Source organism: Centruroides vittatus, unplaced genomic scaffold (assembly GCF_030686945.1).
Source record: "Centruroides vittatus isolate TY-2023 unplaced genomic scaffold, ASM3068694v2 contig_549, whole genome shotgun sequence".
In the NCBI taxonomy this organism is placed as follows: Eukaryota; Metazoa; Arthropoda; class Arachnida; order Scorpiones; family Buthidae; genus Centruroides; species Centruroides vittatus.
Genome location: NW_027122325.1, coordinates 7,201,150 through 7,217,205, shown reverse-complemented (window position 1 = coordinate 7,217,205; position 16,056 = coordinate 7,201,150). Strand labels below are relative to the sequence as shown.

The 16,056-nt window shown below is 35.1% G+C and overlaps 2 long non-coding RNA genes and 2 other non-coding genes across 4 annotated transcripts; 3 read left to right on the top strand and 1 right to left on the bottom strand.

Moving 5' to 3' along the window:
* Positions 1–931, top strand: LOC136978773 (uncharacterized). The gene is made up of 2 exons (XR_010881280.1): positions 1–189; positions 367–931. It is a non-coding gene; the product is annotated as an uncharacterized lncRNA (long non-coding RNA).
* Positions 220–293, top strand: LOC136978781 (small nucleolar RNA SNORD18). The gene has a single exon (XR_010881287.1). It is a non-coding gene; the product is annotated as a small nucleolar RNA SNORD18 (small nucleolar RNA).
* A 3,348-nt stretch (positions 932–4,279) lies between the features above and the next one.
* Positions 4,280–5,301, bottom strand: LOC136978774 (uncharacterized). Its single transcript, XR_010881281.1, has 3 exons — positions 5,104–5,301; positions 4,561–4,690; positions 4,280–4,490 (listed from the first exon to the last, which is right to left on the bottom strand). It is a non-coding gene; the product is annotated as an uncharacterized lncRNA (long non-coding RNA).
* Positions 5,302–9,766: 4,465 nt separating this feature from the next.
* Positions 9,767–9,885, top strand: LOC136978777 (5S ribosomal RNA). Its single transcript, XR_010881284.1, has one exon. It is a non-coding gene; the product is annotated as a 5S ribosomal RNA (ribosomal RNA).
* Positions 9,886–16,056: the final 6,171 nt, after the last annotated feature.

Genomic DNA, 16,056 nt, shown 5'->3' with positions numbered 1-16,056 from the left:
ATTTAAGACCTTTTCCCCTTTCTGCCGTATCGTAATGATGACCTATTCCGTGTTTCAACTGAAATGTTTTTAGATGAAACATTCTTTACTGAATCTTAATTTTCTTAATTCACTATTGATGACAAATCAGCAATTAGTAAATAGATTTTTGTTAATTTCAGGTTACGTTTGAGGAAGGTGCTTTGAAAGGTTAGTATGTCTAATAATTGTCTTTTAAATGAGAAGTGATGAATTGTCATTGGTCCGTGTTTCTGAATAAATGTGACGATAAACAATGACGTAAATCTGATTTATGAAATTTTAAAATTCTACTTTAATAATGAATCCATCTGCCATACTTATTTTTTCCCTCTTCTTCTCTTTCAGGACTTCATCTGATATCCTTATGCTGAGTATTGGTAAGAATGGGTATTAACAAACAATATTTCTTGGACGTCCTTTCATTCAAGTATACATAATGTCATTTGTATCAACATCAACAAATTTTCCTTCGTCTCGTTGACAAAGTCCTTCCTTAAAGAGAGAACGCATCGTGGGACATCAAATCTTCCATGTCAAAAGCAATTTGACTTCACTTCAATAATGTGTTGTCCCATAAAGGGATTTCTTCGATGCTGTCACTCGAATAATACTTTTTTTGGATCCGAATCCTCGTGGCATTAAATCCCGTACAGAATAACTATTTTTTTTTTCATTTTTTGATACTGCGCCCTATTAATGACTGAAAGATGGTGACCGATGTATGCACTTCTACCTGTTAGTTTGCAGTCATATTGGTCCTGCCACATAATGAGTTGTTTCTGTGTGAAGCTTTGCTTGCAATGGACACAGGTAAAAGGATTTCTGCTTACACTTGTTACAACTGAAAGGCTTTTCTCCCATGTAAATGTTTCTTGTATTTAAACAAAATAAAAGCATATTTTATATTGTTTGTTATGAATATATATTATTGTTAAAGTACAACATTGATCATACATGATTTCAATAACTTACTAGACAAATTATTTACAAATTTGTCTTGTAGTTATAATTTGTTTCACACTACATAGCTTATGGGTCGCTGGGAAAATTAATTCTAGTGTAATTATTTTATTAACTAGCAGCTGTATGGCATTGCTTGGCAGAAAAGTAAGGCGGAAAAACGTTAAAGTGAAAAATAATAAATCTAACAGTTACAAAACTTAAATAATTTGTTTTGTTTCAAAAGCGTTCAACAAACATTACAAATTTGCTGATTAGCTTAACGTTTCATGTCGATATAGAATGGGGAAAGTGGTGTTCAAATTTTATGAAAGTTATTTTCGTCAGAGTGCCGCAAAGAACTCCCGTAAAATCGTAAAAAAATATTGGGTCACGTGACCCGGCTTTTTTGCTCGCGAACCCGCATAACGTAGGCGCGACTTTCGAGGGTTATATCTCACGAAGGGTCACATATAGAGGTTTAGTTCTTTTAACTTTTTCGCTCGCACAGGGGGGTCGACAATTTGCCCTCTCCCGCCCCCCTCATTCGGACCTAGAATCTTGCCCACGAGACTACCTCTGACAACTAATTCAGAAGATACTGTTTTTCCCCCTACCCTTTGCAGGCATCAAGTGATAGAGCAATGCTGCCTTATTAACACTTGATTACTTAACAGTTGGCAAACCAAAGTTTGATGAGGAGAAAAAATGCCCTTTTTCGAACAATGTTAACATCTAGAAAATGGATAACTAAGGAACTTTTATGTTCCATTCTCAATTTTAGGCCGTCGTCGTTATTGTTTATTCCTTCTACGAATTCATTTATCCTACAATTACGTGGACGATGTCCTTATTATATGGAAGAATATTTCTACTGGTGTTTACATGCACAGTCTGCTTTACATCCCATTGTAATCGAATGACCCATACTGTTAAGCTGGCAGCATTCCTAGCTCTAATCAGAAGAGCCTTTCTACATTGTGACAGTGTTGTTGACAGAACAAAGGAAATCAACAGGATCGTACAAGTAACTGAAACCCTAGGATATAAAAAAAAAGCACAATAGCAGGAATAGTTAAAAAAATACGAGATGGGCACAGCAAGAAGTTCAAAACAAGATCCCAGTAAAGTCACAAAGTTTACATACAACAAGAATACGAAAGGCATTATGAAAGAAATTGCAAACTGCAGAGAGGCAAGAATTAGTGTTGCCACCTTTACAAAATCGCTGACCCGGATGGAAAATCAGGTTTGTTCGAACAAGTTCCTGATGCATGCGCAATGTCATTTTACAATGCAAAGAATAATGTGCATGCTGGTTCTAAATCAGTTACAGTTAGGGACTAGGGACTTGCGTAGAAGTAACGTATGTAACCTAAATTAAGAAAGAAAAAAGAGATAATTTAGCTCCATAGAAGATGTGTACGGACGTACTGTACAAGCAAAAAAAAAAAAAAAGGTCGAGAGGCAGGTTGTGTGTCACACATCGGCGTAAAGAGCGTAACATGGCGGAATGGCAGATGAGTTTCAGTGAATGTGAGGTCTTTCACTGTTCAAATGGTGTAAATTTATAAAAATATTTGAAAGAACTTTGTTTCATCGTAATTTCACAATTTCTACTACACTCCCAGACAAAATTAATAGTTCACCCAGACAGTGAGTCAATTCCCGGACTGTCCGGGTGGTAACACTAGCAAGAATGGATCTAAAAAGAGCTCTGAACCTATACACAATCTTAAGAAATGATAAAGATCACATTAAAAAGGAAGAAAAAGCAGGTGTACAAAATTCCTTATGAGAACACAACTAGGAATCAAAAAGGACTACATTGGAGTCACAAGAAACTTGGGGATAAGACTTAAAGAACACAAATATGATGTCAAAAAAGCTCCAACTCAAAAGGTACTTTCGTAGTTCACGCAGACCCAAGGCTCAATAATAAAATGGGATGAAGCAGTTATTGTCAAACCCTTGCACTCCCCAACATTAGCAAATACTGCCAAAAAAATTTGAAATTTACAAAAGCAAACTGGAAGAGGCATGCATAAATGCAAGGGATGCAGACAGCGTGGAAATTTATTGTCAAAACATTTAACAGGAACTCGTAATCTTGCTTTAGTTTATAATTACATGTTTCATTGGTTATTCCTTAACAATTTACTACTATGTTTATATAAATTATTACTAGTAGATTTATTTTTATTTCTATTACTATGTCTGACTTTATTATATATTTATATTTGTATATATTTATTTTCTTGTTTTTTTTACCGTTTTCGATGTTTTGAATTTTTGAACATATGTATTCTATTTAATGGAATGCCAATGTTCCATTTCTCTCGTTAAGTCTGATGATGGCCTATAGAGTAGGATGAAAATGTTAGTTTTTCAATAAAACTATTTTGACAACACAAAAGGTATAGTGTAATAAATTATTTGCTGAGCATGTTTTGTTTAATGATTATTATTACTTCGTGTCACTGTCAGAATGTTTCCACGAAATAAAATGTAAAAAAAAGAGAATAATTTACGGAAAAAGATTGAAGCAGCCTTTGCAGAAGCAGAGGAATCAGAATAAAAGTTTAAAATTTTATTTACATATAAAAATATATTTTTATATGTAAAAAAATGTTTTTTACTTGAATAATTTATTTACACAATTCTGGAGTTGATCCTCTTTTCATAACTTCAGTCTGCCAAGGAAGTTGACCTTGTTTGCTCAAAAAGTCGATATAATTCACAAACTTTCTTTGCATTACTACCACTATTTTTTATTTTAAAAACATGGCATGTAGTCCTGTCTGTCATTGCTTGTTTGTTTGTTTCATTATGCCACTGACCTGGATTTATTACACCATTAAATCCTCTGGAATCTACATAATTACTCGTGTAATAAGCTCCTTCCTGGGACAGACATCTTATATCAAATGTCCTGAGATAATTATGTAGGCATACTATTGTCTTTACAAATTTTATAACATTTTCAGGATTAGCATTTACAATATTTTTATATATGCACCACCTGGCTGCTAAAATCCCAAATGTATTTTCAATAGTGCGTCTTGCACGAGACAAACAATAATTGAAGACTGCCCATTCAAGCGGTAGATTCTTACCAGGGTAAGGACGTAATAAATTTGGAAGGAGAGGAAAAGCCTCATCCCCCACAAAACAATATGGAACCTTAATATTTGTACCTGCCAATTTCTCATCTGCAGGAAAATCCATTTTTTCTTGTTTGATTAATTTTCCAAATACAGAATTACTAAACACTCCTCCATAGGATTGTTGACATAGGTGCAGCCTGATTCTGGGTGCACCTATGTCAACAATTGTAAATCTGTATTTAGCATCACAAGCAGCCATGAAAATAATACTATTTGTACCCTTGTAATTATGATAGACTGTACCAGAATGTTTTGGTTGCTGAATAACGACATGTTTACCATCTATTGCTCCTAAGCATTGGGGGAAGTTGAATACATATTAAACTTTTTGCTGATTTCAATAAAATTTTCTTTATCAGGAATCTGAAATAACAACATTGTTAAATTTGAGATGATATATTTTTTAAAAATTCATGAAAAGTATAATGTTTACCTTCCAATATTCACCAGAAAGCACAGTCCATATTGCATCACATACTTGTTTCACTATGTTACGTGTTGTTGAAACACCAATGCGATAATTTAATGCACATATTTGTTGCTCTCCTCCATGTGCAAGAAATCTGTTTTGTTAACAGAGAAAAAATTGAATTAATAAAAAGTTACAAAAAGTAAACTACTATTTAAAATTAATATGCAGTTCAGTGAACTGAAGAATTTAAGATGATAATGTCTATAAGGAACATCTGAAATACTATTTTCTTTACAGGCAACATTATCTAGATTCCTAAAGATTAACTGGTTAGTGAAATTGTAATTATTTGCAATGTAATATAGAAAAATTGCACTAACCAGTATTATTTGTAAGATCTAATCCACCTGACTTTTATTTTTTAAGCATGTTAAATAAGAATTATAGTTATAGAAATATGTTACAATTTATTTTGCTAAAATAAATATAACATATACAAATACTTTGTTTTGGAATTATATAGATATTGAAACTTGATTGTAAAGCCTCCTAAATGATACAAACCTTAATGTCAGTGCAAGTTGTTCAACAGGTGATATGCTTTTCCTATAAGTTGTATTTTTACATGTAATTAGTGGGCCAATTTTGCTCAGCAATTCATCAAATCTAAAAATACAAATAATTATTATTGTAAGTCATTCATAAGTTCAATTTTCATCTGTTATGTAATTTTGACATTACAGAAATTTAATTTTTTGTGAAAATTTTTAGACATCATCTGAAAGAGAATAAGAATTTCTATAATTTTTTCTAATGGAAACTTTATCTGGCTTGTATGAAATGTGTTTTAATTAAATACATTACAATACTCTTTCTCAATTTTGAAGTGGATTGTTATGGAATATAAATTATTTTAGGAGTGCAATGTAAAAAAAAAAAAAAAATAACAAATTTTAACATTAGAAAAACATTCTTCAATAGTTTATGCAAATAAACTAACATTTATAAAAATGCTATATTATAGAACTAACTAAATCATTTAGCAAAATATTCTGAGTTAGCAGAATTATTCAATCTTTACATTTGAGTAATTTGTATATAAACTCTTATCTCAGATTATACACTAACGATTTATTAGATTAAAAATTGTTGCACTTCTCTTTATTTCTGTCATGAAGTGTTTGACACCTTCGATATCCTTATTAATGATATACTTGTTTAAGCTTATTAAAAGCGTTATGTACTTTTTTCTCGCAAATTTTAAAAATTTGCTATCGAAACGTTAACTGTTTATAACAGTGGTTCCCAACCGGTGTTCCGTAAGCATCTCCCAAGTGTTCTGCAGATTTAGTCGCAAATCGGAAAGTGTACAATCGTATTCGAGCCGCCGAATATCAAAAAATTAAAATCATAAAATTTTCATAAACTTAAATATATATGTACGACTCGTACTTATGAAATGTACTAATGTTTCGAATAGGATAAAGGCAATGATAAAAACTGAATAAAATTTAATTATAACAATTACAACGATTAGGCCACCATCTTTTCTCCTCTTGTAAAAAAAAAACAATTATAGTAACCTCTCTTCTGTTTTTTCTTCTCTCGCCCCTGGCGGGACTTTCTCTTAAAAAACTTTTTACAATATATTTTTTTTATTTTTAATTCTTTTCAATTAAAGCCCACTAAAAGTTATCTAAAAAGAGTTTTTCAAACAAATAGGCCTTTTCCGCTCATTAGCAGATATAAACAAAACAACACATTACTTTCACACATTTATTGTACTTTTTAATTAATTCCTGCCCCGTGTTATTCCCGATATATCTAGGGCAGTTCTGATCTAGAGTAGCGGCATGCTGACCTTGACCGGTGGACCAGAGATATCTTGTTTCAGAAACAGAACGTTTTTGAAACAAGAGTTCGCTAGTCGTTATAATTTTTGCGGTTCGTCTCCGATTCCAGCAATCAGAAGACGCACGTTTTCTAACCTATTCTAATAGATTACCTAATTATTAGCAACCAAACTATTAGAATAGGTTAGATTTAGAAAACGTGCGTCCCCACTGTTTCCTGTCTTCTGATTGCTGGAATCGGAGACGATCCGCCATCTTCGATACCTAGGGCAAGGCCAGTTGATCGCTTCGCTAGTAAGGCCGTCCACCAATTCTCTCTGTCTATTGTATCGAGAGTATAGACGCTAGTTGATATTTTCTCCGCTTGTGGCGCTGACGATCGGTGACCGTCCATCGTCAGCGTTTCAGTTTAGAGGAGTTTGGAGACGCGTTGCGTTAAGTATTTTTCTCATTAATGCAGGATGAAAACTTTTGACAATCAAGAAATGAGCTGCTTCAAACGATGTTCCCTAGTTCGTGAAAAAAGCATGGGAATGCTTCGAAAAAAGCGAAATAATAATACAGTATTTTCCACACCTTTATTTTTATAAGACGTTTTTCGGAAGAAATAATAACAGAGTATTATTGGCATGGAAAATACAAACTTTTTCACACTAATACTATTTAATGATCTCTTTTCGATTCTTAAAGATACCAGTAGTTAATCGTTAATTTAAATATTGTTTTTTACTCGAAAAGTACGCAAACTTAGCAAAACTAGATTACCTATAGTGTCTACTACAAAAAATTTCACATTTTCGGACCATATATGATAATTTATTAAAATGCTGTGTATTAAATCTGTTATAAAATTATTACTTTTGTTAATTAAGACTCTAAGAATAAATATCGATATAACCTTTCGAAAAAATTTGCTTATTTTTTTGCAAAAATAAGCACATTTTTTTAGATTAGTAAAAAAATTTCGAAAAATTTTCGCGGAAATATGGTGATATTGAAGGTAAGTATTTATTATAATTAATATTGGAGAACTACGTAGAATTGTGAACAAAAGCAACATATATTGTTTTAAAGTTCAAATTAAAAGTATAGCTATGGTAAAAGTAACATTGCTTCAGTTTACATCTCTAATATAAATAAAATTCTTTATAGAAAAAGCAGAAGTTTATTACATAAAAAAAATTAATTTATTGAATAAAGTGTACACTGTTTTTGAATGAATTTTACAAATTGCAGAAAACAGAAATGTACTTAGCTTCCTCCTCATCAGAAATTTACAATATGAATTAGAATTAATTTTTACATTTAATTACATTAGACTTTTAATATTTTTCTAGAAGTGGGCTTATGATACAGTCTGAGAACTTTTTCCACAGTTTGACTTAATTGTCCAGTCCAATTGGTTAGTAGAGAGCTAACAAACTTTGTTGCTATAATATTGCACATGCGATTATTGTGATTTGAAAGTACAAAACGACCAATTCACTGAACGCGTGAGTCTCACCGTTAACTAGCGCCAAAATCTTTCGCAGCGGCGAAAAATGGAAACAGTGTGAATACGGCAATTTTCCTTACGGCGGACGGCCTTACTAGCGAAGCGATCAACTGGCCTTGCCTAGGTTAATGTTACTCTAGCAGAATTAGTAGCTATGAAACAAAAACCACATACCATAGCCGAGTCACTCATTTTACCAGCATGTTGCGAAATCGCCAGTATTATGTTTGGGGAAGATAAGAAAAAAGAAGTAATGAAAATATCAGTCTCAAATAATAGATTCACAGAAGAATAATTAATATGGCATGTGACATTTGAAAGCAGACTTGCAAGTAAACTTCACAATATATCTTTCGCTCTTCAAATTGACGAATCAACAGATATTAGTGGAAAAACCATTGTACTTTGATACATTCGATTTGTTAAAGAAAATAGAATAGTCAATAAATTCTTGTGTTGCAGAGAGTTACTAGAAAGAACGACTGGAGAAGCCATTTATAATGCTATCAATTCTTACTTTGAACATTTGAATTTGAATTGGGAAGAACAATGCGTGGAAATTTGCACTGTTGGAGCTCCATCAATGACAGGCTCAGTCAAGGGATTTGTGACATTTTCAAAGCAACGAAACAGTGAGATTTATATAAACCACTGCTTCTTACATAGGGAAGTGCTTATTGCAAAAACATTACATGCAGAATTAAAAGTTGTTCTTACTAGCGTTGTTAATTAATATGGTAAATTACATAAAGGCGAGACCGTTGAAATCCCGAATTTTTAAACAACTGAGTGCAATGATGGAAGCAAAATATGAAGGATTAATTTTTCATACAGATATCAGGTGGCTTTCTTGAGGAAAGGTGCTTTTTCGTGAACTGGAACTGAAAAAAGAATTGATAGTTTTCTTCGAACAAGAAAATATGTGCTTTGCAGAAAATCTTTAAAATGATATGTAGTATGCCAAACTTGGATATTTAACGGACATATTTAATTATTTGAACACTGTGAATACTACCATGCAAGGTGTACGCGAAAACATCTTAAATTAGTAAAATTGCCAAATAAAAATGAATAACGAACCTACTGGAAACTGGTATAATAAAGAGAAAACAACACCTTTCTTAAATTCCAGCAAAAGTTTAACTATATAAAAACGTTTTCAACCGTTTTTTTATAGTTTGTGTGCGCGTGGTTTACAGCAAAGAATAAAAGAGCATAAGCAATCGGTTAAGAGGACAGTTGACAGCACAGTCCTAGCAGCATTTGCTAAGCAACAGGAGATCACGGTACACTGGGATAGTGCTTCCATCATAAAAGCCACTAGATCTAAACAGGCCGTTAGACACTTGGAGAAATTAGAAATATATAGGGCACAATTAACATCCCATTGCATCAACCACAGGGACGCAGATGGGCTATCGTCTGCTTGGAAATCGTTCATTGGATAACGTAGGATTGTGATATTATATATAGTTTGTCAAGAATCTGCATTTTTTTTGTCAAGAATTTGCATTTTTTACCGTTTTTCGGTACATCGTTTTTGCATAGTCTGCGCAATCACGAGAATTCTTTCCATTCTCGTGATTTTGTAAATTTGAATTTGGTTCGTTCTTTTTGTTTTTTTGTTCGAGTAACTGAAGAAGACTGATGAAATCAGTTGAAAACGTTTTTATATAGTTAAACTTTTGCTGGAATTTAAGTAAAATTGTCAATTTTTAATAAACTTTTCTCCCATCGATTCCTGTCGAGCGCTTTCAAAAGACCTGGTTTAAAGTGTATTTAGCGTGGAATGCGAAGGGAAGTGGGACGAAAAGCGATACTGGAGGCGCGAATTGGCTACGAATATGCATAAGTGATGCTGTAAAGGCAGTTTGTTTTCGACAGCGGCCATACCACGCTGAAAATACCGGTTCTCGTCCGATCACCGAAGTCAAGCAGCGTCGGGCCCGGTCAGTACTTGGGACGGAGACGACCTGGGAATACCGGGTGCTGCTGTCACTATTTTTTTGCTTTCGTTCTTCCACCTATCTCTTTTTCTTTGGTCTAATAAAATTTATCAGTACCTGGCGCAGTAATTTCTATTTAATCAAGCAAACATTTCTTTTCTATACCCTGTACATTGCTTTTAAAATTCTCACTGTCAATTACAAAGGGTACACTGGGCGTTTAAATGCCTTTATCACGTGTGAAACAACATACTACAGACAGCTATCATCAAAATCAAGCAACAGCCTATTATATATATTTAAATTTACTAAAAATTCCAATGGCACAAGTCATTAAATGTGAAATATATTTATAATGTAGGTTTAGAATTAAATAGAATTTGTCTATACAAAACAGATAAAAAGAGAGCGACGGTGGCGACAATTCGCTGTTTAATTTGCATAAATTTGAGCTTCTGTTATTCTGGGCAACATTTCGAATGAAAATCATTCGTTTCGTTTGGATGCAATTTTTTCCTAGGAAGCGATAAAGGTAAAAGATCGGACCTTCCGCCAACTTTGACCTATCGACCCGCAAGTTTCGTTAGCTCCTTACTGATAACGAGAAAGGCTTTAAAATTTGAGCTCTCTAGACCCAGTAGTGTTTTTTCTCTAGGAGCATCTGCACCGCCAAATGAATAAGTAAAAGAAGAAGAAGAAAGAAAGAAAGAAATACAGCTTTTATGGCCATCTTTGCACTCTTAAATTGCTTATATTTCGGCGACCCCTTTATAGAAAAACCTGAAATTTTGCACGCTACCTAAGAAAGTAAGTATCTTCCGAACGAGATATTCACATTTACTACAGACGTTTGGAAGACGGAGAAATCGACCCCCGACAATCGACAGCTCTGATTCCTGTATATGTAGTCAGTCAGTGAATTTTCCACTTGGCGCTGCGTGACTGCTGTGACTCTCGATACTGCAGAACGGCATTTTTGGTGAATTCGGCGCTGTGAAAGCAGGAGAGCGGTTTTGTTGGTGAATTTCCGAACACACATTATATTTTTTAGTTCATTGCCAAACTGTCGTACTCATTTTAATTACTTTATCACGTTTTATCGTCTGTTTCTATATTAAAAATGTTTCCATGTGGATGGAAATAAATATCAATAGAAGTAGAAACGTTTTTAATGGATCTAAAAGTGTGCAATTTTAATATTTATCGAATTTTTAAAAATTAAATTTCATTTTAAACGTTTTGTTTTATGCAGTTAACGATTTGGCAAGTGAGATGCTCATATATTTAGAGAAATCAGCTTCTACAAATTATACAATTCTGTCCATTGCCATAACACAAAACCTTTGTGAAAATAGAGAAAACGCGCTGACGAATAACCTCGAATTATTTCGTTTAATTAAAGTTCAGACTATATAACGGTGCGAGTTTCATATGGGATGTGATGCGCATGTAAACTGTAGCCGGGGAATACCAATGTAATGTATTTATTAATTTCCGTCTTGTTTTAACAATTCCATTGGATTTGGGCCTAAAGAAAATTAATTAAGAGTGAAAAGTATGTCCCGAAATAAGAGGAAACACCACATTCGTCGTCTCTGTGAAGAAACCGCGCGACGATCGATTAATTCTTATGCAAATAGAGATTTGTCCGATAGCCATTGACACTAATTGTCAAATTCGACTTTCCAAAATACCTAAATTTAGAAACATCGTAATTTAAACTTACCAACAGAAGTGCAGAATACGAAGCAAATCTAAATAAGAAATAAATAACGCTCGAAACAAGCAAATTTTTTATCGCACCAACCGAAAATCAAACCGTTGGCGATAGCGATAATCGTCCGCTCGCAACAATAGAACTCTGACAATTTGTCATTACAGAGTTTTATTGTTGCGTTGCCACGAAATTTAATATTAAAAGTTTGGCCGAATCGCGTGATTTCCGCGGACCTCTCCTTGCATATAGTCGTGCGTTAATGTTAGCGTCAATATGCAGGCAAAAACCTAATATTCTCGTATAAAGATGAATAAAAATTGCGATTTTATCATGACACTTACGACCGAAAAAAAAATAAACTTCAAGTATAGTAACCCCAAATTCATATACTTTTGCCATTTAGTTAATGAATCTGCTTAATTAATGCGCTTTAAGCAATTTCCGCTTTGCCGGGAACACTTGTATACCTCAGCTACTCATTATTGTTGTTTGGCTCTTTGTTTGAGTTATCCATTTTTAGTTTTACTGTACTAAGCTACAATAAAATAGGCATAGAAAATAGAAATGAAATGTCAAATGAAAAGCCTGACGTTAACAATAAGAGCTGCCATTGTTCTGTTCATTAAACGGTGTAGGCAAACTCGCAAGACTGACGTATGGGTTTTACCTGGTAAAAATCACGATTGTGCTGAAAAACGTCTTTGAAAATTTTGGGGTTTCAGTCGTCTGCGAACTTTTTCGACAGTCGACCCCTTCAACCTTCCTACTTTACTGTTAAGCTACGTAATCATAATAGGACAAGCAAACAAGAATTTTATTGGCCTGCAATTGGAAAAAAAAACTGTAGACTGTCGGTTTTTTCCTTATCTCGAAAACGGAGTTAGATAGATGAAAAATATGGGCAACAGGAGACCCGCCTATGTACTAACTGTGTTTGATGCAAACCAAAAGTCACGTTATTTCAATTGAAAAATTCCCCCCCTTCCTAAAGAGAGTTAGATAGATAACCGGCACGACTCTATTGTTAAAGGTAAAGTATGACGTACAGGTGCTGATTTGGGAAGGAGAGCATATATTTTAAATGAAATAAATGAAAACTTGCAAGCCGGCATTGTGACCATGTGACAATAAAAAAATTGCTGGTGTGATCTTTCGATTGTTTATTATTTATAATATTACATATATCTAGACAGACGCATTATATAATAAGTCTTATTAACATCAACGGACAAATTATCAGCTTCCACAAGAAGATCATTCTTTGGAAAAAGAGAGTGGAAGAAAGTAATCTCAGTATGTTTCCATCCGTACATAATAATAACGATATTGTTTCCTTGATATCAGAACATTTAGCAATATTAGAAAACAGCATAAGAAAATATTTTCCTTCTCTCGACACGGACAAATATGACTGGGATAGGAATCCATTTATTTCAAAAGAATTATATAATTATTTTGAATTTAATGTCTCAGAGAAAGAGGAGCTTATATCCTTGTCATCTGACCGCCCCTTGAAAATCAAACACGCTGAAACGAATCTTGATGACTTCTGGATATCGGTCCAACAAGAATATCCACTGATAACAAAAAAGCCATTACAATTTTACTATTTTTTTCAACTTCATATTTATGTGAACTTGGGTTTTCCACATTAACCAATATAAAATCTAAATAAAGGGAAAGACTGACAAATTTAGAAGAAATGAGGGTGGCATTGTCTTGTATACGTCCCAACATAGAAAAAATATGTAAAAAACATCAGGCACAAACTTTCCATCAAAGTTATTTAGGTATATTTTTCCGTCTCAAAATTGGCGTTAATAATATGAGTAGAGATTTTGAATTTTAACTGCTCAATTCTAATAAAATAACTGATGACAAGCTTATGTATTTCATATTAATTTAAGTAAGTGTTCCGCTAAAGAAAATTGCTCACAGAAGTGTTCCGCATCCTAGAAAAGGTTGGGAACCACTGGTCTATAACATCTGTGCTGTTTATAAAAGATTCCAAGATATTGTTGCCAAAGATATGGTCTGACGATAAATTGTAGCATATTCAGAACTACAGTTTCTGGATACGAGTGAAATGTGTTTTAAAATAATTCGAAATGCACGATCGCTTTCCATGATGGCCATGTTTTCTGTTTAAATTGAAAAACTTACCATAATTGGCTAGTGTTTTAATCTGTACCAAGCGTTCCGATTGGTCCTTACGAGTCGGCCACCGACATATAATCGTATTCAGTGTGAATGCTTTTACCACTAGTCGGTGTTTCGAGCGTCGGAGACAGTTAATGGTAGTGGTTGATTTTTTTTGTGCTCCTGATTGTCGCGTGTTATAGACGATGTCATTAATCTAAAATAGTGAAGTGCCACATTTTCGGAATCAGCTGAACGAGAGGAACACGTTGATACAAATCTTTGGACCATAGGACCCATATTTTTGGAGAAATCGGCGACTGAAAACAGAGTTTTTCAAATCTGATTTGCCTGAAAACTTTGACCGCTTAACCGGAATCAGTTTCGGTTTATTGTTCGGCTTATAACCGTAAGTACTGTGTTTAAATTTGGTGGTCCTCGGACCAGTATTTTGGCAACTACAGCCCTTTTCCAAATCTTCTCGAACGGCCCGCAACGGGCTTTTGAATAGCGTTCCGGGGAAAGTTTTTGTATGATCACGAAGACGAATATTATAGAAACTCTGAGTGCAAATTTTGTAAACATACCTTAAATAGATTTTGAATAACGACGAGATTAAAACTCAACTAATTTCTCCACTGACCAGTGCAACAGTTTCCATAGAAACGGTCAAAGACCTATGTATAACGGTCATCGGTATAACGGTCACAACGGACATTGGGCGTTGCTGCTTCAAACTTTAGATTTAATTCTCATTGATAAACCCCAATACCTGCTAAATGTATGTATACTGTTGTTATCTACACGCGACTTACTGTGTAGTAACTTTAGACCAGGTCTGGGCTAGAATAAGTTTGTTTTAAGCCTATCCTTTTCCCCTCTGCCCTGTCGAGTGATAGCTCGGCAGCGCAGAGCCTCTGGAACAGAGGTTTCCTCTTTACACACCCACTACTTCAGCTTTGGGTTAGGTACTCACATCCTTGGGGACAGTTTCTCTGGTGCGTAATTCTGTTTATCCACACCATGTCTGCACAAATTATTGAGGATTTTCTGAAAAAATCAAAACAGGCCCTGAAAGAAATTAAAGCATATGCTACTAAAAACCCGAAGGCTTATCTAAGCACTACTCGGCACATTGACTTTATTACAGAACAATTCCTCACAGTCGTCAGAACGGCAGAGAATTCGATGAGAACGTACTTTCTCCCGATGGCAGATAAACTTACCAGTACGCAACAACAGATTGCGGAGAAATTGAGCAACTTAGAGAACAAAGTATCGCAATGGACACCCCAAGCACCTTTGTACAGCGCAGTGGTTAGTACAGGAAGACATGTTAACGTCAATAGAAAGGTTAAAGAACCCGCCACACCGAATGAGGTCCTGCTAATCTATAGTAAGGATAAAGACAATCAAAACAGCGATACTGTACGCAGGCTTATGCAGTCAAAGATCAATCCGTCAGAACTGAAGATTACAGTAGAGAAGGTTCGGACGATCGGAAGAGGGGGCATTGCGGTGGAGCTTGGGGGCAATGGTGATGCCGCAACCCTGGAAAGGAGTATTGGGGAAAAGGTCCCTGAGGTTGCGGCTTTTAGGCCCAAAAAAAGATGGCCCCACGTCGTCGTCTTTTCGGTACATACGGAAATTACCAAGGAGGAGTTGTCGATTCTTACACATTCCCAAAACCAAGTGGTACACGATAACCTTACTGAAGAGGAGTTCCAGGGACAATTCCGCCCGAAATTTCAGATGGGAAGGAGGGATGCAACCTACAGGAACTGGGTGGTGGAGGTGTCCCCCCGGGTCAGAAGAATCCTAGTGGAACAGGGCAAAGTCAACCTAAACTGGTCGCGCTGCAGGGTCGTGGATTTCTTCCCGGTCCTGCAGTGCTTTAAGTGCTGCCAGTTCAACCATGCAGCCAAGGATTGCACTCAAGACAAGTATACATGCAGTCAATGCTCGGGGGATCATCCTTACCGGGCATGCCCGAATCGAGGAGTGGAGCCCACCTGCTGTAACTGTAGACTAGATAAAACAAAAAATTGCAAGCATAATGCAAGAGATTCTAAATGTCCAGTGTACCAGCGCGCCAAATCGATAATTACCGATAGAACCGACTATGGCCAGTAACCATACTAATCTTCGTATTTTACAGAACAATACACAGAGAAGCATCTCTGCTACATCTCTTATTTCTGAGCAGCTTAATAGCTATGATCTCGTATTTATCCAAGAGCCATACTGTCGTGCTGGCACACCCTCTTGCCTTCCCACGTTCTGTCCTGTCCTTAGTGGCACGGATAAGAACCCGTGGGCCATAACCCTTGTGCCCAATACCAATATGTCGATCCAGCATCATCCAAC